A 25,637-nucleotide genomic window follows, 5' to 3' on the forward strand; every position below is an offset into this window, starting at 1 on the left:
ATTCTTCTTTGTCTGGCCTCTCCTCAGAGACCTGTTCGGCCTGGGAGACCCTGCCGGTAGTTGCCTACCGCCGACATAGCCCTCTGAGTCATTGAAGCACACAAGCCCCACCGGTCCGTCAAACCGAGAATACATTGCTCACCATATCTGGCTACCCTCACTTGGTTTAGTCTGTGGGTCAACACAGTGTACCGGGGTGTGGCGCTTGGAGCCAGCAAGTGAGAGTTGGGTGTCTCGTGAGGACCAAGTTTTCTGCTGGTTTTCTGTGAACTAAAGCGAAAGACAATAACTGCCACTGTCATGTAGCCTATTGTTGGACAGACCTTTTACATCAAGCATTAATTATTTTACTACACATACAGAAAGTCTGAAATATATTTTTACACTGAAATTGTACTTTTTTAAAATTGGATACTTTACACTTTGTCACTTGGATTTCTCACGTGGATTTGCAATAAATTTCCTACTCCTAGAATATTATTATGTCATAGCATATACTGAATGGTTATTAAATATGGTATATGACCTTTTTTAGACTAAATGTTTTGGACATTTAAGGCTCACCCAGTTTCAAATTAACATTGTAATTATTAAATTGAATATTTTTTAATAGGAAAAAAAGGATTATTCTTTCCTTCTTCTCGTCCGTTAACTCTCGAAAGAGTATGGTGACATCATAATAGAAATTGCGCGGATCGTTGTTCTCCATCCCTCTATGTCTTGATTGGCTAGAAAAGCTTCTTTTAAACCGTGACCAATAATTTCTTTTGTTTCGTCCACACCGGACGTCGGAGACCTTCCTCTTGGTCGTTTGCCATTAATCATCCCTTCGATGATGATTTTTTCCAGTTCATCTGTTCTTCTTGAAATTCGCCCAAAGTACTTAAGGTATGACTTTTTTATTTTGGTTGAAAGTCTTGGGGGTTTTCTTCTGTAGACCCACATTTCGAAAGTATCATATTTCTCTTTTGTTTTTTAGTTTTCAGGGTCGAAGTTAAAGATACATAAGTAATGACAGGAAAGATCAATGTGTTCAGTAATTTTACTTTGTTGCGCTGGGATATTGCAGAGGCTTTTCATATTCGAGACAGTTTTATTGTCGAGTTAGGAGCTATTACCAGTCTGCGTTTAATTTCTTCGTCCCTTGCTTGTTATGGGCAAGTGACATATGTTGATAAGTCTCCCTTGCTTGTTATGAGGGGCCCGACGTAATTAAACTTTTCGACCACTTCAAAACTATCAATCTTCCTATCAATGTACATTACAGGAATCTCGTAAACCAGAGAGAAAAGATAATTAAAGAGAGAAAAGTTGCCTCTTGCTGAAACCTGACAGTCATGTTTTTTAAATCTAAAATAAATCCGATTACGTCGTATGGTAGTTAGAAAAAAAAACACATTCCGATTTTGTTTTTATTTTGTTCTATTTGAACTTATAAAGCAATGGAAAAATTTCACATTTCCTTTCTATTTTTCCTGATCTACAAGGTGATATTATATTTTCAGTCTGACGTTTTGTTTCGGAGATACCATCATCAATGTGTTGGAGAGGAATTGATATACGAAATCACATTTGTAGAGCAGAAAATGTGTTGGTGGGGATATGAAATTTGTATAGTCCTGTTTATTCAAATACAATCAGAAAAAAAATATAAACAAAATCGAGAGAATTATTTTTTTTTCTAAATATTTTTGGAAGTAATCGTTTTTTTTTTGAAAATGCTGTGTGCTGTTTTCACACCTATAAAATACCCGAAATGATTGTGACATTCACGACTCACAATACGAAACTGTTAAGGGGAGAATCTTTAGCATTACACAGTGGTGTCGTTTTCAGTCCCTTTAAATTTCTGTATTTATTATGCCTATAAAGACGGTTTTTGAGTATGCTTCACAGGAAGAAGTTGTTGGGCGAAAGATCCTGTGGAAACTGTATTCCCAATAAACGAGTCAATGTTTTTTTTATCTTCAACATGAAGAATATTCAAGTCATTGTCGTTTTCTTCTTGTTCAATTATTTTTGTCTTCACACTTCCATGTGCTTAATACCTGAGTGTCTTTAGTTTCAAACCCCCTGTTTATTTTTTAAACTGTTGACTTATTCGGTATAGGCTTTCCGGAGACTGAGCTGCGAACAAATCTAATACAGCGGAAATACTATTTTCAGCAAAATGCCGTTTAACTATCATAACTGTTTCAGAAGTTGCGAAATTCATAATTATTTTATACAAAATTACTTTGTTTGGTATCTTCAAATTTTTGTAAACTAAATGTGACAATGATGTGACATCGAATTTGACAATGACACAATCACATTTTTGCTGGTATTTTAATTGTAGCTTTCTCTGGTCCGTATTACAAATTTTACTAATTTGAAGGCAGTTTTTTGCAAATAACTTCTAAATAACTGTTCCAAATGAAATTAAATTCTACATAAAAGTACAACTTTAACGCCTCTTCAAAAAAGTCTAAACAGCTTTTGCATAAAATCATCTAGAGGAGATAATATATTTGACTTTTTCAAAATTAACATGGGATGTGTTCTGACGTACCACACGGTATAGGTACCTATATTTTTTTTCATCATTTTAGAGGGAAACCCCTAAAAACTGTAAAATTTAATTTGCCATATTTTATCTACATTTACTTAGTTTTCCAGTTTTTATAACCAGAATCGGTAAGTATCGAAGCTTTCTTACGGAAATTATCCGTAGGTCTAGCAATAATTTAAAGTATTTCGCCCAGAGACTCGAAACGAAAAAGAGCCCCAGCCAGCGCAAAGAAAGAAGAAAATAAGTCCGACCCTTATACCTTCTCGGGAAAATCGTTAAAGCTTTGGCGACACATTTTCGAGGATTTGTTACTGCGATAGGTTTCCTCTATTTCTAAACCAAATCCGCAATCGGCTTCGGTGCGGGTCACTCGAATTGAAAGAAGACTTTTCAAAGGATTTTCCCGACGTGCGCGGCTCTAGTTTTCCGTTTATGGACGAAAGCAAATCGGGTCAATGGTATTGTTGAATATTGAGTTAAGGGAAAAACTGCTTTCTATGATCGACGTGCTCGGATTATTCGAAGATACAAATGTACTGAGCGTTTCAGAGTTAATTGAAATAAACTAAATATATTTTCTGTATATTTTTTTATCTAGCTTCTGGAGCCAATACATTTAGTAATTATTCTCATAACTTTCGTGTTAAATATTATAAAGAAGTCCCAACCAGGATTCGGAAGTAGTTAATTAAGACGTAATTTACCTGATTAACTACGTGTAGTTTATCCTCAAAAACTACCGTTTTTTCCCGTTCATTAACTACATGAAAACTACGTTAATAAACTATGTATTGATATTATGAATAATTTTTCTTTGTATGAGGTGTAATTGAGATAATATGATGTAAATATTATATTTAAAGCCATATTTCTTCTGTTTTCTTAAATACATTATGTGTTTTTAAAGCTTCAACTTATTATAAACTCACCTCAAACCTTTGATATTTGAAAGTTACATACATAGGTTACATAAACTACACCCTCTACATAAACTACATTAACTACATGTAATGTACTTTATGTAGTTTTTAAAACTAACATGTAGTTTTCCCAACCCTGGTCCCAACTGACAAAGGAGTGCGAAAGGGAGACGCGATATCCCCAAAGTTGTTTACAGCAACATTAGACGAAATCTTCCGTCAACTGGACTGGGGCAACAAAGGATTAAAAATAGATGGAATATATCTTAATCATCTCAGATTTGCTGATGCTATAGTCCTAATTGACAATAGTCCTAAAGAACTACAAGCACAAATTAATGAACTAAATACAAGAATTTATTAATTTATGATTTAACCAATGTTTATTCAAGATCATGTTTTTGTCAATTTTACACATCATGTTTTTTATTTTAATCTCGAAAACTATTAAAGATTGGTATAGGTTAGTATAATTGAAGAGTGGAAATACCAAAAGAGGTAAGTGCCAAATTTTTCAATATTAAGTTATTGCATTAGAAACGTAATAAATACCATACGGCATGTCCTAACAAAAACTACAAGAGCCTACAAAAGCCTCTCATGTATATTATATGTATTTTAAAAGATATTTTAAAAATTTATTATTTTCAGTTTTACTGTGTTTTTCTCATTTATCTCGAAAAAATAATTTTGACACTTACCCCCTTTGGTATTTCCACTCTTCAATTGTAGTAAGTAGAATTTTGATATATTCATTCAACTGCAGTTTGGTTTCGATTATGATGAGCTCAGTTTAATGAGTTTGGTTGTGTTTTGTACCTTAATCTTGGTTTTTATTGTCATCTTTGTTCAAATATTTTTTTTCATTGATATTATTTTCTGTTTAATGTTAACCCTTAACTCTCATAAGAAAACAAATAAATTTTAAAGTTAAATATATTTTACTGCTTTATGCATACTCTAATAGGCCTTTGTGTATTCCTATATTCCTAGAGGCAATATTTAAAAATACAATAGACTTATTATGATATTATGAGATATATATTATTAGAATATATATATATATATATATATATATATATATATATATATATATATATATATATATATATATATATATATATATATATATATATATATATATATATATATATATATATATATATATATATATATATATATATATATATATATATATATATATATATATATATATATATAGAAAATTCAATATAATATTAATTTGTTTCGGGTATATTATAAACAATGCATCCTCTGTTGTCTCTACGGCCTGAACTATACTGGGTGCGTCTCACAAGTGGCTCACCCCTATAACTTTTTTTATTTTTCCAGATAAAAAAACGAGATTTGGTATGTTAGTATATGACATAAATTAGGATTGATTGACGTATTGAATTGTTTTCGGTCCCTTCCTGTTTAACCGGAAATGACTACAACTTTTGATTTTTAAATGGCACCCTCGGTATTTTTTTACTTTATTCGATAGAAAATGACATTCTGAATCGAATGACATATCATATGTCAACTTTTGACATATTCGCTCAAAAACAAATTGCATTTTAAATTTCAATCTAGGGTGCCATGGCTGTGTTAAAAACACTAATTTTTAATGAAGAAGCCTTGGAAAAATAGATTTGATCGTCTAATATTTTTAGTGTGTTGTCCTGGCCGGTTAAAAGATGCCCAAATCGTATTTTTAATCATATCTCAATTTTTTCAAATGGAACGAGGGTGGCTCATTAGCATATTTGGAAAAAGCATTTTCTTACGAATAATTTAATACCAAACACTTGGTATTTCGAGTCAAATTTTCGTTACCGCAGGTTACAATGTCAAATAAACCATATGCGAAAATGTCAAAAGTTGACATATGATATGTCATTCTATTCAGAGTGTCATTTTCTATCGAATAAAGTAAAAAAATACCGACGGTGCCATTTAAAAATCAAAAGTTGTAGTCATTTCCGGTGAAACCGGAAGTGACCGATAACAATTGAATATGTCAATCAATCCTAATTTATGTCATATACTAACATACCAAATCTCGTTGTTTTATCTGAAAAAGTAAAAAAGTTATAGGGGGTGAGCCACTTTTGAGACGCACCCGGTATATGCCCTAGGTAAAAAAAAACAGACACTAAAAACAACAACTATATTTTAATTGTTCAGACTATCTCTTTAAAATATATGTTCAGACATTTCCAAGAATGTGTGGAATGAACGTTTTCAGAATGGGTTTAAACATTAATAATAGAAAGACTAAATTTATTGGCTATTAGCAGAAACAACATTCCAAATACCAGAATTTACTTAAATGGAGGTTATGAAGCAGGTCACACAATTCAAATATGGTTAACCAAACGTGGGATCCAGATCAAGAGATCAAATGCAGGATCGAACAAGCAAGAACAACTTTTCTAAAACTTCGAAGGTTTCTCACAGTTAGGAACTTGAACTTCGACTTTAGATAAAGAATGGCGAAGTGCTATTGTCTGGTCCGTTTTGTTATACGGTGTTGAAGCATGGACACTGAAGGTAGCAACAATAAACATAATTCAAGCCTTCGAAATTTGGACCCTATGGCGAATGCTAAGAGTGTCCTGGGTCGACCGTGTGAGGAATGAAGACATTCTCAGAAGAGCTGGTCTAGAAGAACGTGAACTTTTCGAAATCATCAAGAAGAGGAAAATAGCCTATTTGAGACACATATTACGTGGAGAATGCTATCACTTTCAGCGTCTAATTCTCCAGGGTAAAATCGAGGGGGACAAAAGGGGAACAGGCCGAAGGAAGCTATCCTGGCTGAGAAATATTGGTCATTGGACAGGCATACAGGGCTCCCAAACACTCCAAGTCGCTACAATTAATAGAACCATTTGATGAGGAAGGAATGTCTTAAGAAGAAGATCGTCTAATAGTTTGAGGGTCTGGGCCAAAAATTTAGTTTTAATATTTTTGGTTTTTATTCCCTGCTACTCTTAACTTACTACACAATTTCGATTGTGAATTTACTACCGTAGTTATCAACTAGGGAAAGAATATCTTCTTCTCATATATATATGCCGAAATAAGAACACCGTGTGATTAATGGGGTGATAATATTAACAAAAAATAACAGAAAATGCATTTCTAATTTTACGGTACTCTATGTGGCTGAAATATTTAATATACAAAAAGATTACATTTATGGTGGAAGAAAACCAGATAATTTGCAAAAACTCTAATCATGTTAAAAGGCCATGTGCTTGTTGATTTAAATGCATTATTTCGTTTCTATTCGCGCATTAAAAATTAATACAAATACCTACCGACCTACCGCATCCATTATATCCGAAAATCTCCTAGTCAAAACCGTCTCCTGTCTAGTGAAAATTTAATGATAAAATAAAAGCCTGTCCGGTGGAAAATGGTTGGTTTCTATTTTACGAGGGTTAGTTTATAACCAAAAAATATTAAAACTAAATTTTAAGCTGTATGAAATATAATTTCAATATAAATACATATTGTATAACTTTTAGAAGTCAAAATATATAAAATATTATTCTGTATAATACGGGTAGAATATGAATAACTTTAACAGCACGAATTTAAGAGCAAATTCATACCTATAGATAGGACAACTCAGTCAACCGGTCATTGACATTAAGAACATGTGGAATGCATTTTTTATAGGCCATCTTATATAACATGATTCAGTTATCCCTTCTAGAATTTAAGGAGTACCTTTAGCAATTGTAGTTTAGTTTATACTTTTTCTTTCAATAATAAGGAGCCAAATGTCCTATGCCCAAAATATTTCGACTTCTAGGACTTATTGTGTTTGTCCCATTTCTATGTCTGCACACAGTCTCCTATGCCTGTGCCCTGTACTAGCTTGAGCAAATGCTTGAAGGATGGGAGCATATTTCCTCCGATACTAGCCTCGTTTTCCTAGAATGAAGCAAGAAATGTCGCTTGCGATACAGAGCCTGCTGTTTCAGGGCCTTTATCGTAGAGTCTGCAGCAAAGATTTTCTTGATGCTTGCTCAAGTAGCGCATGACAGCCATATGACCTATCAGAAATGAGCCTCTAACATTTTGCGCTGGATGTATATCATGATAGTAAGACCCATGATTACATATCTAAAGCAGTTGCTTGATACACAAAACTAGAGTCACGTACATCAACAAAAAAACATGTGCAAAATACAGAGACTGGCGTGCACTTACATCACATTCGACACAAGAATATGCCCAATAGAGGTCATTTTAGACCTAACACAACTGCATGTTGTCGTTAGATATACCAATGCGACAATGATTAGTATGGTCATTGACGAAAACAGTACGGGGAGAATTGTCAGCTAAGGGACTTAGAACACCCCCAAAAAGAAAATTCCACTCCTCCAACTCCCAGTGTATAACATACCAAGAATGCACAACTTTGAGAAACCCCTCACTGTAGTATTGAGTAATAAAAAGGATTGGAAGAGAGAAATGTTTGTTCAGGCAGGTAAAATACGATACAATACCATAACATAGTATACTGATACTTTCAAAACCAAAGCAGGGATAGGAGTATTTGGCCCGAAAACCAATGGGCATCTACCCTAACGTTGTTCAGGCCGAAATCTACGCTATCAAAAGGTGCATACAATTTATCTTAGGTAGGAACAATCGGAAACAGGAAATAGCCATCTTATCCGATAGTCAAGCAGCACTAAAAGCGATCAACTTGTAACTATCAATTCGAAGTTGGTCAAAGAATGCCTAGAGAAACGGAACAAATTAGACAACGAAAATAAAGTCCTCCTACTCTGGAAGGAACCTTAGTTCCTAACCTAACCAAGAGATAGAATGCAAGACACAGAAAGGAATAACTGGATGATACTCCAGTGCAAAGCTCTTCTAACTGGATCGCAGCCATTCTGCTTTTCAAGTGGAAACCAACTCAAAGCGGAATTCACGAAGCTGGAAGGCTCCATCCGGAAGGCTCCATCCAAACCAAACCAAACCTGAAATTTCTCAGAACTTACGACCAAAAAAAATATTTTCCCACATTTAATTAAAGACAATCTTCGGATTGTCACGGTTTTTTTTAACAGGATCCTTATCCTCAACGAATACCTAAGTAGATTGAGGCTAATAAACAACAGCAAATGCAGATTCTGTGGGGAACATCACTGTCTGCGCCGAGACGACAACTATTCAGGCCATAAACTTTGGTACGACTGATATCGGAGATAGAGAACCAACCTCTGCAAAGGCGTCTCAGATACTGTCTATTGTCAAAGTCTGTATGATGAGTTATAACTCGTTATAACTTAAGTAAGGGGAACACACAATAGATCTGTAAGGCTGAGGTAATTAACCCTTCTCCCAGGGATTACAGATTTACAATATACATTCTATCACAAAACCTTCTAATTCGCACTTTTTTATGCTGAGCTTTAGCACTCCCTTTGTGGTTTTAGAATTAGGATTTTTGATGAAGGCCTTGATGAAGGCCCTGTACCTGTGCTCCCATCTGTTTCTCCCATAGAAGTTCATTGATATAGAGTTTTACTGCACTACATTTGGATATTCCCAGTACTGGCAACCCTGATTCACCAAGCTCTACACAGAGAGCCATACGCCATATTAATCGCCAACCTCAACAAAGAAGGCACCTAGGAGGAGTACTGGCTCTGAACAAAGATAGGATTCCGATGATCTTTGCCTTGCTAATTTGTTGGGTTTTTTCATTGCCTTGAATTCCGTTATATGTCTTGGCATCCAGAATAATTTAATTTTTGTTCGATTCTGGCATTTCAGACATTCTTAGACGAGGCTCAAAGACTCATTAGCGCCTTACGTACCGCCTGACTCTCTGAGCATATTGTATTGATAATTTTTCCTGAGTAAGCTTCTATTGTTTACTCTCACGCGTAGAATTGAGAAGATTTATTGCCTGGAATTTGATTAGTAATTTAACCCAAGGAAAACAGTTAGCTTAACCTAAGACCGAGGACCATGGTGCGACTCATTTGATACAAAAGTTGCAAACTAGTTTACTTTACAACCAGTTTCCAACTAAAATAAAACTGCTGTACGCACACGGATGCAACTCATTCTGAATCAGTTTCAATAGTTGGCCCAGCTGTTCAATTTACTAATTTCTACGACGGCAAAAATTCAGACTATTCATGATCAGATGATGAAGACATCATTGATTTATATTTGATATTGTCAATGCCGCAGACAATGCACGACTTAGAGGAAGTTTTGGGTATCACGGAAGAATATAATTAAAGAGTTTCTCAATCTCTCTGCCAAATTTTGTGTTCAACCATTTTGTAATATATAAAATGGACATGGAAATCACTTGTAAGCGGGCATCTTTAAAATTCCAACTAGAAGCACAGATGTCTGACTTATTGCAAGCTAGTTTCATGCGTATCGATTCGTGTGCAGCTTTACACTACAATACGTTACCGAGGTTGCAAAATAGTTGCAAGCTCAACCAATATACAACTTTTGTCTCAAAACAGTCGCATCATGGGCGGTCGGCCTCAGTTTCTTGTCAAAAACTCGCGCCTATTCTATCAGCGGTTTTTAACTCGACTGTATACCAGGTCAGTCCGTCCTAAAAGAATCTCTGTTTTACTAATAACCAGGTGATAAACATAGAAATCAGCTGATTTACGTGTAATTACAAATGGGTAAGATAAGTATCGATTGGCACTGAGCCTATAAAAATGCGAGTAGCTGATACGAATATACTGTAACAATTTATTTTTGAATATTAGAACGATAAATAATTAGTAGTGCTCTCTAATACACAGGGGTGACTTAAGTACAGGATCTATGAAAAAATAAATGTAGGCTGAAAAACTATTGCTATCAATAAATTTTGTTTTATGGGAAAAGGACACCAGGAAAGGAACTAAATTGCCTATTTAAAAGACTACTGTATAGATTATTCTGACATATGGTGCAAATATATAGCATACAAGTAAAATGAAAAAAAAAGGTAACCTTAGGAATGAATGGATGAAAGAAAGTTTAATATACAGAGTTTGAAAATAAAATAAATTGTGTACTCATATGAGTGTAAAATAAATATGAATGAAAAAAAACGCAGGAAAAAAAAGTGCAGTACACGTGAATAAGGTCGAGTCTATTGTCCTGAGAAATAATAACAAAGACCTAAAAGGATTCTCCTTGAAAGTGTAAAATAACTGTACTAAATTAAGTTCAATTATAGTTACTATAATGTCTAAATACCCCTATGTTCATTTTTTCAAAATAATCCTGGGTTTTCCCCACTGGAAAAAAATATACAAAATAAAATAGCTATTTTTTCAACACCACTGCGTTGATCTAACGGAGACTAATTTGGCAGTGATAAATAATTACTAATAAGTAGAACAAATTTGCCTAACTGGCAAAAAAAGTTAAGGTTTCAGGAGCTATATCTCATCCCGTCGTCGGATGTAAAAAAAAACATAGAACAATGACAAATTTTATTTAAAATATCGAAATACCTACAACTATTCAAAAAAAAATTAAAGTGGTATTGAATAGTTGTATTTAGATATTTTAAATAATATTTTCTTTGGGTTTTTTTCTGCTTCCGATGAGGGGGGATATACCTTCTGAAACGTTAAGTTTTTTGTCGATTAGGCAAATTTGTTTTATTAATAAAATACCGCTGACCAATAACAATTAGTCTATGTTTGATTAACGCAGTCGTGTTTACACTAAATACCTTTTTCCATTTTGTAGATTTTCTTCTAGTGTGAAGAAAAATATAGATTTTTTGTCATTTCGATCATTGGCATGATTGCGTTTAAAAATGTCATTGTATATTTAACTTATTTAATAATAATATAATACTGTTAGAATAACTATTATTTTCTTAATCGCAGATTAAAAAAACAAAAGATGCCGTTTTCTAAGTGAAAGGTCAAAAGAGTCTATTTTTTATTAATTTTGGAATATAAAACTTTTATATTTATGTAAATGTTTCATGCTTTCCATTTTATATTCCACAATAGAATTAATTAGATCGCGTAATATAAAAATGCATAAAAGTTATACATCTACTGCATTTTATAGTAGCATTAAATAAATAAACTTAATAGAAAAGTCTTGTCATAATGTGTTTATAGTTCGAGATAAGTATAATTTGTTTTATTTCGGTTTAAATATTATTTTTATGGTATTTATTTAAACTCCACAGTTATTGTAGAATTATTAAATATTTCTACGTTTTTATAAAGCAATAAATGTCAAAATTATTTTATAAAGCAGTAAATGTCAAAAAATCAAAATTAAATCAAACTAATTTATTGACTTAAAACATAACGAAACAATAAATAACAAAAAATATCCAAATAATAACCTTTTTAACAAGATAACATTTTTCTTAGAACTCAATGAAGGCCAAATTTTGCTGTGTAAATTTAAAGAAAAGTGCTTAAAAGAAAATTCAACCTGTTTAAAAGTAAACATAATTTTCTTCATGTTAATTGAAGCGTTATTCACTTTGACACATCATCTGATGTCTAAAGCATTGTGTTAAAATATTTCTTTCTATTGGCTTGGTGCATTCTCCGCTGGTGCTGCCACCATCGGAGAATATCGTAAACAACTAGTATATACAAATACACGGGTTTAAATAGCGAGTATAAAAAAAAGTGTTTGGAAGTATAATTTGCGAAACGAGGGGCAAACCGCTGGTAGTATTTATTGTACAGGGTGGACCATTTTGGTTGTTTCTATAGGGTATCTAGGAATCCGTGAGAAATGTTCAAATTTTGGTACTGCACTCTCGGGTTCTTTTTTTGAAAAAAATACAATGGCGCAAACGGATCGTGGCTATCTTGATCGGTTTCGAAGCTACAGGGGGATTCTCAGACTTTTTGACGGTGTTCGATAGTTTGTTTATTTCAGCAACCACGGAAAAATGAATTATACATTCTAAAGGCACTTTTCTGTGTAGAATACAGTGGCGTAGTCAGACTTTATTCGAAAAAAATATTTTTTGAGATATTAACTATACTTATGTTTTTTTTAAATAGAACCCCCTGTATATTTTTAAATTTTCTTATTCAGCTTGGCATGGGCTTCTCGAAAATATATAACACTCTATATTTATTTTCACTATTAACCTCAACATTTCAAATTTTTCTTAAAATATCCACTTGTAGATAGTAGGCCGCGCCGAGTAACAAAGTAAACGGTTGTCATGGTGATCGAAACATACCTTTGATGGATCTGGTGCATTTCATTTCGACAGATTGAAAAAATATTTTAAATAATAAAAAAATGAGTAAATTTGAAAATTTTGAGATATATAATATGTTAGCAGGTTATATTGAGTCTAACAAACATAAGCAAATGGCAGCTGATTTATATTTTGTGCGGTATCCAGAGCGCGAGCAACCAAACCCAGCCGTTTTTAAAAGGTTAGAAGATAGTTTAATCCAATTTTGGATCATTTCAAAAACCGCGTCCGAAAAATTATCAGAAAGAAGATGAAGAAAATCAATATATTAATGTCCTCGGAGCCGAATATATGAATTAGCAATTAAATAAAATCGAACAATGCAAAGCAAATAAAAATAAGGGTGACAGAAACAAAAGAACATATTTTAATATAAACTCGAGAGGTTACTTCAGTCGGGCTTCTCAGTTAATATAAAAAACATAAAAACACAAAGACTACATTAAATGTTCAGACTGCTGCCCATTATTATCTAGACAGAGTTGGTACCGTCTCCGCACGCCGCCGCTAACAGCATTTCAATAGCTCTACTTGATGTCGTTGGATCTAGTGTTACGGCTCCGAGGACATTAATATATTGATTTTATTCATCTTCTTTCTGATCATTTTTCGGACGCGGTTTTTGAAAAGATCCAAAATTGATTAAACTATTTTCTAACCTTTTAAAAATGGCTGGGTTTGGTTGCTCGCGCTCTGGATACCGCTCAAAATATAAATCAGCTGCCATTATTGCTTATGTTTGTTAGAGTCAATATAACATTCTAACATATTATATTTCTCAAAATTTTCAAATTTACTCATTTTTTTATTATTTAAAATACACACACTTCAATCTGTTGAAATTAAATGTCCCGCATCCATCAAAGGTATGTTCCGATCACCATGACAACCGTTTACTTTGTTACTCGGCGCGGCCTACTATCTACAAGTGGATATTTTAAGAAAAATTTGAAAGGTTGAGGTTAATAGTGAAAATAAATATAGAGTGTTATATATTTTCGAGAAGCCCATGCCAAGCTGAATAAGAAAATTTAAAAATATACAGGGGGTTCTATTTAAAAAAAAAACATAAGTATAGTTAATATCTCAAAAAATATTTTTTTCGAAAAAAGTCTGACTACGCCACTGTATTCTACACAAAAAAGTGCCTTTAGAATGTATAATTCATTTTTCCGTGGTTGCTGAAATAAACAAACTATCGAACATCTTCAAAAAGTACAAAATTTGAGTGTCCCCCTGTTGCTTCGAAACCGATCAAGATAGCCACGATCCGTTTGCGCCATTGTAATTTTTTCAAAAAAAGAACCCGAAACTGCAGTATCAAAATTTTAATATTTCTCACGGTTTCCTAGATACCCTATAGAAACAACCAAAATGGTCCACCCTGTACAAGCACTTGGTAATACTGGTATTATTTTGGTACTTTTGGTACTAATTTGGTATTTTTGGTACTAATTTGGTATTTTTGGTACTAATTAGGTATTATTTGGTAATAAACTGGTATTATTTGGTAATACACTGGTTTTATTTGCTATTAAACTGGTATTAAACAGTTGTTTTGTTGGACATCTGGCCACGGCGGATGTGGATTAAACGCACGTGGCGACGGCCGGGAAGCTGATTGCATCATTTCTAGCCCATTCGCATTGAAAATGAGCCGCCTTCGCGCTTTTTACGCGATCAAAAATTTTTGGTGTTGGCCTATTTTATATGAAGTATTTTAAAGTTTTTATATTTAGTGTCCAAGATAAGTACCTACTTAACAATAAAATATACCTCGTAATATACATACTTAAGAATAATTACTTGTGTTTCGAGGTCAGGTTGCTGGCCTATTTGAAAAATAGGTTATTTTTACCCGATATTAATAGGCAAGCTTGCAATTTTTCAATGCATAAAAATGGTTTTTACGAAAAAACGGTACATAGCGTCATACGAAAAAATGTCAAGAAATTAAAGAACTCGCATCATGGAAACATAATATGGATCTCGTTAGAATTTCTTATTTTTCTTGTACATATAATTATTTTTGAGCTTATAAGAAACGAATAGTGCAAATAACAAGAAAATTAATTACTTTTTATGTCTAGTTTTTATTTTATAAATTTTTGAAGTATCGATGTTAATGGAACCGTTAAAATGACTTTTTAAACGTGTCATGACAGTAGCTTTATTCGAGTTCCCAAAAAGTACGGTTCTAGAACGGTTCAAAACACTGGCACAATATGATTTTTTGCAACTTTTGACATGAATGATTGTCGTAATTAGACTGTGCGATTGTTCTAAACCGTTCTAGAACCGTACTTTTTTGGAACTAGAATTAAGCTTATATATGTTTTTCTGACCTAATTATCGTAGTTTGACATGAATAATAGGCCCTAAAGCTCCAAATATCTTAAATTCTTTAGATACTAAAAAGAATAATACTAATTTGGTATTTTTTTGGAAATAATTTGGTATTTTTGGTACTTTTTCTCCAAAATTGGTATTTATTGTACACCATTTTTGGCAGCGGTTTGCCCCTCGTTGCGAAAATTCTGAAAATAAAAATAAGAAGTAAAAATTTTGATATCTTCAGCAGGTTTATATACATTCGGTTTACAACGTTCTACAATGGTTTCCGATTGATAACTGCCACTTTTCTCTATCTTGTCACATGTTATCATTAAGCTGTCCATTTCCTTCCTTATTCCTTCTCCCCAGCTTGTTCTTGGTATTCCTCTTGATATACCTTGAGGTTTCCATTTCAGCAGTTGTTTTGGAAGCCTGTCGACTGACATCATTTATACATGCCCGTATCATATCAACTGTTTGGTTTTTATATCATCGACAATCGTAGATTTAGCTCCCTTTATTTTAGGCAAGGTCAGGAGGTTTAGGCATTTTCAGAAGGTCTAACTTGTATTATAATTTGTTATTCCAGTTAAAAAAAAACTTTTTAGATGGGTTCAAATACGGTAGCGAGCATAGTTTTAATCACCGGTTTTGTTAGTGGGGCATAATTGGGGCTATTTTGGCTATAACGAAATTTTTTAAAGATAATAATTATAATTTTAGCAGATGTTCATAAAACATTTAATCCCTAATTGATTAAAAAAAGTATACCATTAATATTGCAAATTATATTTTATCCTCTTATAGCATATGTCTATTCGGTAATATTTAATTTTTTGAATATGTAACGAGCACTTTGTTTACTCACTTATTTCGTCGAACTGCTTGAATCTTGAATCCAATTTTGCTTTTGATCAAATCGGTGCGAGAAACTATGAAGCTATAAAATGTTGTTTCGGGAGAGTTGAATATCCGGGAAAGTTGAGTTATTGAATTAGTGATGGGTTGTTATTTAACTATCTGTTATTTTATAACAATTATTTAGAAATAACATAACGCAACCGTTACTACTTCTAAAAAATAACAGATATAAAATAACGACAGGTATAGTCGACCGCTCGTGAAACGAAGTTGGCGCTCTGCACCGCCACGAAATTCTATGCGGCTCGAAACAATTTCAAAAAACAACTAGTATGGACGAAAAACATATTATTTCGACAACCATCGATACAGGCGGCGAGATACAACGGACAACGGAGTGGGGAATGCGCAACGGCGAACGTAGCTGCATCGATGGTTGTGTTGGGCTTGCAACAGCTTAAAAATAATAGGATATAAAAGAAGCAGCTTTTTTGAAATAGTTGCCGGCATAACACCTGGCGGTCGAGATGACAGGAGTGGGAAATTAACGCTGCTTAGAGCTGCTTTACTTTAAGAAATTGTGAATGGTGCTTAGAAATTTAGTGATTAATTTATTTATTATAATAATGAGTAGTACATAATAAAAAATGGAAATAACAATTTAATTAATTATTTAGTAATATGTATATTTTTCTAAAGAAATGCTTTAGAAAAAAAAAGTTTTGAATTTTTCTAAATTTTCCCAGTTTTAAATTATTACAATACAGTAGTTGCAAAGTAATAGTTTTGTATTTTTCACCACTGTCTAAGACTATTACTGTTATAGATGGTGATAAGAATAAAAACACTATGTTAAGAAAAGACTGTTTAAAAGGTAGCAAACACATTGAGTATAATATTAATTTTAAATAATGTATATTCTTTGGTTTTGCTGCGATTTAAAGATCTTCAAAAAACAAATTTACTATTCAGAGATATAATCATACAACAAACGAGAGATACTAAAAATACACTAAATAAAGATATATTACTTTTCAACCACTAAAACAAGTAAAGGCTAAATTATACACTTCAAATTATTTGGAATCGCCTAAGAAAAATTAATCTCTTGAAATACTATAATTAGATATTACCCTTGTTTATACAGTATGTCCCCGGATTGTCTTTATAAGAGGAAATAAAGAAACCTGTTATTTTTAAGCTGTTATTTTAAGCTGCTTTTTATAAATAACTATAACAATTTCAACTGATATCTAAAAATAACAGTTTTGCCCACCACTATATTCAATGTTATTGCACCCAACAACGCCCTACTTACGCTCTCTTTTACGCGTTAACATTTTTTCGGCAATTTTATTAATATTTGAAATTGTCACAACACAACACGATGCCCCGTTCGAGTTCTTTTTCACTTAATTTTTACAACCCCAATCAGCGTTATATCATACAAACCTCGTAACTGAGTGTTTTATAGTTTTAATAACTGCACTTGCAAAAAAACTAAACTATTTAAATATTATGATAAAGCCACGACTTCAGTATTATTTTAATGCGATCAACATGAACTGTAAACGGCGTGAAAGACATAATGAAAACATCTGATTTCTGCCGTATACAGCGCTACGCTCGGAATTTTTTGAAATAAACTGAAATGCACTAAGCCTATTCCTCCTTAAACGTTAAGCATTTTTTTTAGCCAAATTTCTTTTACTAGTGAAATACCACTAATAAATTAGTCTCCGTTGGGTCAACGCAGTGGTGTTTACAAAAATAACTATTTTTTTCAAACGTCAAAAAAGTATTAATTTTTGCGACGTTGATTGGCAATATAAAATAGTCATTCTAACGCGTGGGCATAAGAGTGAGGCACTTTTACCCCTAAGCACAAAAGTACGAAAATATATTATTAAACTGACGTAAAGTGTCAAATTCAACAAACATAACCATAGTTCATATACAGGGTGAGTTTCCTACGATGTTCTCTATGGGTATCTTTGAAACAACTGGAGATAGAGAGTCGGTTAAATGGGGAAAGAATTGCAATTTTTAAATTATAAATAACATGTTCTGTCTTTATAAGTTATAAATCATAACAAAATAAGAAACTCCATGCTAGCTAAGTGAAATTAGTAAAGAAAGCTAAGAATTGGCTATAACTCAGTAATTTTTCGAAAAAATGGCTTTTTGTCATATGTCAAAAATGACAGGCTTTAAGAATAATCGGAGAACACAAACCCATTAGGGATGTGATTATCTACAATTTTTATCTGAAAACTTTTTGTCTAAAATAGAGTATAATAGAATTAGGGACAATTTTTAAAATATCCAAAATTTGTTTTTTTTTCGAAATATCTGGTAAGGCATGACCTCACAAAACTGCAATTCTTGCCTCATTTAACCGACTCTCTATCTCCAGTAGTTTCCTAGATATCCATAGAGAACATCGCAAGAAACTCACCCTGTATAATTACATACAAGGTATAACTTTTAAATTTTTTTATATTATTTGGAACGTTTGAAACTGTTTAAAAAATTATTTGTAACGTTTAAAAAAATAGCAATTTTGGCTTATATGTGGGACTCGCTAGCGCTCGTCCGTCAAACGTACCTACAGCCTCGCACCGAAAAGTGTCATTTTTACTCCTAATAAAATAATATACTATAATTTTGTATATTTTCTTCTAGTGGGTCGAAAAAGAAAACAGAACTTTTTTGAAGAAAAAGTTAGGTATTTGTTGTTATTTTCTAACCAGATTGCAGTATTTAACTAGCTATTTGTTTTTTAAACACCACGAAAACACACAAACCTTACATTATCCATGTCTCTTTACGACTCCCTCGTAGAATCAATCATGAATCCGACCTGTTGAACCCACCCAGACTTCACCCTTTGTGACGACCGGTTTCCAATTAATGTCAGGGAATATTTCACGTAGGTGCTGGATGCATTTTTGGACGAGGGTCGCACCGCCACGTCTGGGGGTTCTTTCTGTCTCTCCCGTGGGACACCAGAGCGTCAGCTTAGCGAACGGAGCGAGGGATTATCGGGAACGGGAATATCTGACGTGTTTAGCGAGGAATTGGGAAAGCGCCATCGGTCGACTTAGGGCCAATTAAATGCTCGTTATTTATTTAGCTGAAGCAATATAAGTCTGTGGGATGTTTATCGATATGGCTTATGAGGTAGGTATGACAGGGAGATCTTTTTTTCTCAACTCCAAGGAATATCTTCTCTAAAACAAATAACGTTTTAAGCTAAACGGTTTTATTTCAAGCAAGTAGTTCATTAAAGGTCTTTTAGAACCTAATTTAAATACAAATTGATTTTTTTAAGTTAAGGTTATGTCCAAGTGTACAGGGTGCTCCAAATTCGAATTCCGTTATTGAGATATCGGAAACTAGAAGGGATAATCAAATGGAGGTAATGTTTCGAATACCTTCCAAGATTTTTGGAAAACGTATATTGGCAATTTAATTTTTATTTTTTTTAGGGGGCAATGACCCAGCTACCTGAAAACACCGGTTGCCGATAGATCACATGCTAAGCGACGTCAGATGACACGAGTAGATGGACGGGTGACTGGCAAGAGTGTAAAATTTATTGACATACAATGCGCCGATTTGAGGCCGGATGAGATCGGATATCTCGTGAGTAAGCAGAGTAAGAGTCGATTTAGACACTCACCAAGCCAGTAGACCATGAGAATGAGGACCACGGTTCGGATTCTGTGTAAACAAAGTAGGACCTATCCAAATTAACCTTAGCAGCAAAAAGGAGCCGTTAACTTAAAACACTTTTTGAAGTGAAACTTCTTTACGCGCGATAGGAATAAAAATACAAGGCCCCGACACACGAGTTACCGTTACGCGAAGTGTCACGCCAAGGTCGCCAAGCGTCACAAAAATGGTATCGACCTTGGGTCGTAACTCGTGCCCTATGTGAGACAGGGGGCTGAAACTTCAAATGCTGATGGGCTCAAAGAGCCCCATCTTTTCGTGATATCAAATCATTTGAAAAACATCATCAATGAATCAAATCAACCCAAATCAAAAAATCGTCCGATTTAAATGAAACTTAGTATGTCAATAGATTGGACTAAGGCCAACTTGACCGTGTACGACACGTGTAACTGTGACAGTTTTGACGCAAGAAACGTCAAAAGTTGATGTCGTCTGATCGCACCCAAATTTGGTGGGTATGCTATGTGAACGACGGTGCATATGGTCCCACCCTGCAAAGTTTAATACGACGTTTCGTTTACATCTTTGTCAGGGTGGGACTAACGATTTGATATTGAAGAAAAATGTGGGGCGATTTTGGCATAATTGGATGACGCTCTCGACGTTTCGAACCGATGCGATGCCTCTAAATGGACGAAATCATCAGGGTTTTTCTTAATTATGGGTCGATTGGAGCCAAACTCGGCAAGTGGATAGAAGAACCCGAATGGAGTCCTCAGACGGACAAACAGATGAAAGTATAAGAAGAAGTTTCACTTCAAATATGCGCACATAGCGCACAGAGAATTTTTTTTTTATTTTTTAGGACTGTATTTGAATAGATATCGCAGAATAAATTTCACATTCTCCTCGTTCCTTTTTTCTTAAGATGGTGTTATCAGATTTTCAAACTTTCGTGATTGAGTTACTATCATTTTCTTTAATATAGCCCTGGACTTTTTATTACGGAATTTAAGAGTAGAGAAGTACCAGAAAATGAAATATCTTAAAAAGATAGAACACCTCAAAATACCCTTAAGTTGAAGATTTCAATTTTATATCAACATTAGACCTCAAAGAATTTTTAATGAATCAGTTGCCAGAAACACCCTCTATGCATAGCTACTGAAAATTCAAACTGTTAGATAAATGTTTTTTGATAAAAAATCTGTTTTTTGCCACCGGAAATTATTGAATCTACAAAATAAAAAAGGTATTTTTTCGAAACACCACTACCTACTTTAAATCCATTCGGAGTTTGCACAAAAGTACAAAAATATATTATTAATCTGACATAAAATGTCAAATTTAACAAGCCCGTAACGATATCTTCTCCATATATAATTACTTACAAGGTATTACTTTAAGTCTTTGTATTATTTGCAACGTTTGAAAATGTTTAAAAAGTTATTTGTAAATTTGAAAAAATAGCACATTCTATACGTAGTAAAAATTACTTTTTGTGCCTATAATGTCAAACGTACAGCCTCGCCACAAAAAGTGTTATTTTTACTCCTAATAAAACAATATACTATTTTATTTGGTAGATTTCTTCTCCATAGACATAACAAATCCACAGTTTTTCAAGGTATAGACAAAGACAAAGGTAGAGACATTATTTAGATAAATTTTACTTAAATAATACAAAAATTATTATAACAAAATTCGTACCTTAAGACTATATTTTAGTTAACATGTTCTTGTTATTTGATATATAACTATACTCAGTTTCTTTGAACACTACATGTGTGGAACAATTACTGTCGTCTGTCGAATTGCTCTATACCGCAGGGACAGACTAAGGACCGCGTAAGCGTATGTACAACGTGTTTATAACTTCGGATGGCTTTTCTAATTACACGTAGTTATAATTAAAACCGTCTTTTGTCCTCGACCGACGCTTTGCTCTTTGGAGACTCTCGCTCCGCAGTGGTATTCTTGTTTAATCTTAATGATGTAGGGGTGTGGGGAGGTCAGTAAAGATACGAACATGATAACTTACATGCAGCAAAAGATGCTTTGTGTAAACAAGACGTTGAGTTAGGATTACCGGTTTCTTTCAAGTCTAGATCGTAAATTTTTATTTTTTGTTATTTTGCTTTCACATTTTTTGTAGGAGAAATTACCAGCAAGCATTATTTTAAAATCGAATCCAGAGAGCTTTTGTTGTTATGATAACTATGTTGTTTAGTAGTAACATAAACAAACGCTTGATAAAAGTAAAATTCAGAGCTTGGGACATAAGAATTTGAACAGTCTTTTTACAAACCACGGAAATATACAAAAAGATTATGATGGGATATTCCTGCAGTCATTTTTGCGGAAGTTTTAGAGTCACCTACCCATTTATTGCTTGCAAAGTCTAGAGAATGGAACAAAAAAGTGTTTTTGTACAAAAAGAAGTTTAATCGCGAATAAGAACAAATCAGTTTAGCGTCTTTAGCGCCTATTGCATGCACATTGTTGGCAATGCTTTCCAAACAATTAAAAATGATATATTTTAATGAAAAGATATATCCACAGTATATAAGATTATTATAATATAGGATTCTACACATAGAGGCCACAAAAATAACATTATTATAAGTGAATGTGGAAAGAAATCAGCAATATCGTGAACAATGATGGAAAAATTTGCCATGGTATTGACGCAATTGGTAGGAAAATGTAGGGTGTTCGCCTTTTGTGTTCCTTTTTCGATTTAATTAATCTACCCAAAAAGATTCGCCATCAAGTTTAGAGCGATTTCAATAATCTAGCGATCAGATTAAAAACGGCGCGGTTTTCTGTCATCGCTTGTGGTACTCGCAACTCGCAACGCAAGCCAGCAAGCGCGCGTTCCTTCGAAGATGAGTGGCAAACAACGAGACACGCGTGATTCGCTCGATCAGAGTGTATCACGCGGAGACTGGGTCATTTATTATGAGTGCTGAGCTACAAGTGAGGTGCCAGACGTGAGCGAGAGTGCTGCAAGGTTTGCAAGGGATGTTTCGCGAGAGATGTATTTTTTGGAAAAAGTTGACATGATATTTCATTCTATTCAGAATACAATTTCCTATTATGTAAAGTAAAGGATATAGCGAGGGTAGTATTTAAAAAAAAATGCAATCATTTCTGGTGAAACAGGAAGTGCCCGACAATAATCGAATACGTCAATCAATCCTGACTTATGCCATATGCTAACATACTAAATCTCATTTTTATCTAAAAAATTAAAAGTTGCAGGGTGAGCTACTTTTGAAAAACAACCAGATTGGGACTTTATAGCAGAATATAGAATATAGCAGAATGTAGAATGTAGAATGGCATGGGAGAGGTGTTAATCACCGCGACCTTACAGATCGAATTAGACTAGATAGTGTACTCCCTTTCTTGAGTTATAATTGAACATACAGTCTCAGGACTTCGACAAAAGGCAGTGTTTGAAACGGTTTTACAGAGACTATTTATCCATCTCCGAGACCAGTTGTATCAAAGTTTATAGCACTGGAAACGTTGTCGTCCCGGCGCACTCAGTTATGAGGTGTTTATCCATTTTCCCACAAAATCTGCATTTGATGTTATTTATTTTCATCGAGGAGACAATGTCCTATTAAAAAACCCCTTAATAATCTGAAGATTTTTTTTACTTCTTTTCAAGGAAAATCTTTGATTTTTGCTAATCGTAAGTTCTGAGAAATTTCTTCGAGTGCCTTAGACAGTTGGAGAATTTCCATTCCAGGTTACGGATGGTGTCTTCTATGTTCTTGAGTTCCGCTTTAAGTTGGTTTCCACATGGGAAGCAGAACGGTTCTTGTCCAGTTAGTGGAGTGTTCGCACTTTTTCTAGCTAGGTTGATTACTTTTTCATTGCCTTGTATCCCTTGGTGAGCGAGCACCCAGAGTAGGAGGACTTTATTTTCTTTGCCTAATTTGTTCAGCTTCTCTAAGCATTCCTTGACCAACTCCGAATTGATGGTTATGAAGTTGGATATAATAGCGAGAGATAAATCGTGGATGATTGAACGACCACCGAGAACAAAAATTGTCAAACTGATTGAATTTCGTTGCAGGTGGCCATAACAATGAGATATAAATTTATTTCATCTTTTTATCGCTTGTCAATCGTAATTTGCATCAATCGTTCATAGTCGAGTGATGTCGGTTATTACAATAAACTCGAGCAATGTTTCGTGTTATCCAATTACTACACTAAATCCTTTAGTCGCTAGCTCTGTGACCGTAGACTTACTATTAAGCATGCGTTAAAAACTGGATGCGCCACTGCTGTCTGTCAAAATTACCACTCCGACCACCGCCACCCTCGTCCCTGATTTCACTATAAAGCAGGGCCCCCTGCCAGCCCCACACGTGATATATTCGCGGGCAGGCCCATCCCCGGCCGTAAATCACGGCGGCATATCGGGCCGTGGCGCGCGTGCCGGTCCTATCAGATGACCTGCGTGATCCTTTGACGAATCTACGAGCGCCGCCCGAGAGATTACCCGGCCTGCCTGCCAGCGAGCCCAGGCTTAATTGCCCGGGTAATTTCCCTCCGCAAAAGTAACGTGGAAATGAGCTATTTTTTCTCGGGGCGAAATCGCTTAATTTCGTCCTCCAACGGGTTCCGTGCCGTTTGTCTATTTAATTCGAAAATGTCAAGTGTTTTAAATAAGTTTATTTAAAAGGCTTAAATTTAGGCGGGCGGTGTTCCAACCTATCGGCTAGTTTTAGAATATTAAAGCGTAAGTAAGAATAATATAATGCGACAGATTTAGTTTAAATGGCGATGGTTGAAGTTAAATGATTTATATATCCTAAATTTAATTTTGGATTTATTATCCCATTGGATTATTCCATTTCATTATTGAAGGTCAAGGATAATCATAGACGTAACAGTTACAAGGTATATAAACGATCTTATGCAAAAACGAGTGTATATCCGATCACCTAAATGATCAAACAAATCAGCATAAGGAATCGCAACGACATCTTCAGGTAGCTAGGTGGGTGCAAGAACACACTCACATAGTCACCAACATTATAATATCAGTACTAAGAATCAGCGTCATCATACTTTTAACGGGAGTATGGTATATAAAAAAACACGTCAACCCAGCAAACAAGCACTTACAGTAGAAGAATTCCAATTGGAGCCATCAGTCAGCACTGGCTATCTGCAAGACGATGCCAGCAGTAACCGGAGCCAGAATGCCTAAAAATTAAATTTCAATTCCAATTATTCTTTGACCTTATGAAATATATTTGAAGTAAAAATGTTATTCTTGGTCAGGTGTGAATGAATATTTTAGAAATTTAATCCATTAACTAGTATCCTTGTTTATATATTATTCTCCAGTATTTATTGAGAAAAACAAAGTAATTTCATTGGCGTTTCGACTCTTAAGGTGGTTTTTTTTTAAATTAGTAACTTAAATTTAATCTTCGTATTAAATGATATCTTCTACTTGTTTCATCTGTCAGAATTTCTTCATACAGGTACCTTACAGAAATACGATTTTCAAATAGCCCGATAGACGACTATTCCAGTACTGCCTGATATAGTTTGCTAATGTTATTTCTTTCTTTTTTTATCATTTACCACGTAGGTGTTTTTTTGGATAGCTGTGGGTTCTAACAGTTCTCTTTTTTTAGTATTGGACTCACTCTTAATAATTAAAAGCTCCACCACCACCCTGTAGTCTAGAATGAGATTTTGTGCGTGTGGAAGAACGTAGAAAAATACTGGGTCATGACGTTTAGAAGGGAAACAAAAATCTTCAGCAGATTGAATGATCAAACAAGATTTATCAATGCCACTCATGGATCTAGAACCCTTTTGAAGTACTACAAAAACAGTGAGCGCCAAAAATGTCTAGAATGTTGGTAAAATTTACCAGGACAGAGGCAGACGGAATAGTTCATAGTAGAACATGAACTATTCCAACACAAATTTTACGGTAATTCTGAAAAGTCAGAACAAGAAAACTCTGAAAAATCTA

The sequence above is a fragment of the Sitophilus oryzae genome, unplaced genomic scaffold, assembly GCF_002938485.1.
Source record: "Sitophilus oryzae breed Bouriz unplaced genomic scaffold, Soryzae_2.0 scaffold_1393_pilon_pilon, whole genome shotgun sequence".
NCBI lineage: Eukaryota > Metazoa > Arthropoda > Insecta > Coleoptera > Curculionidae > Sitophilus > Sitophilus oryzae.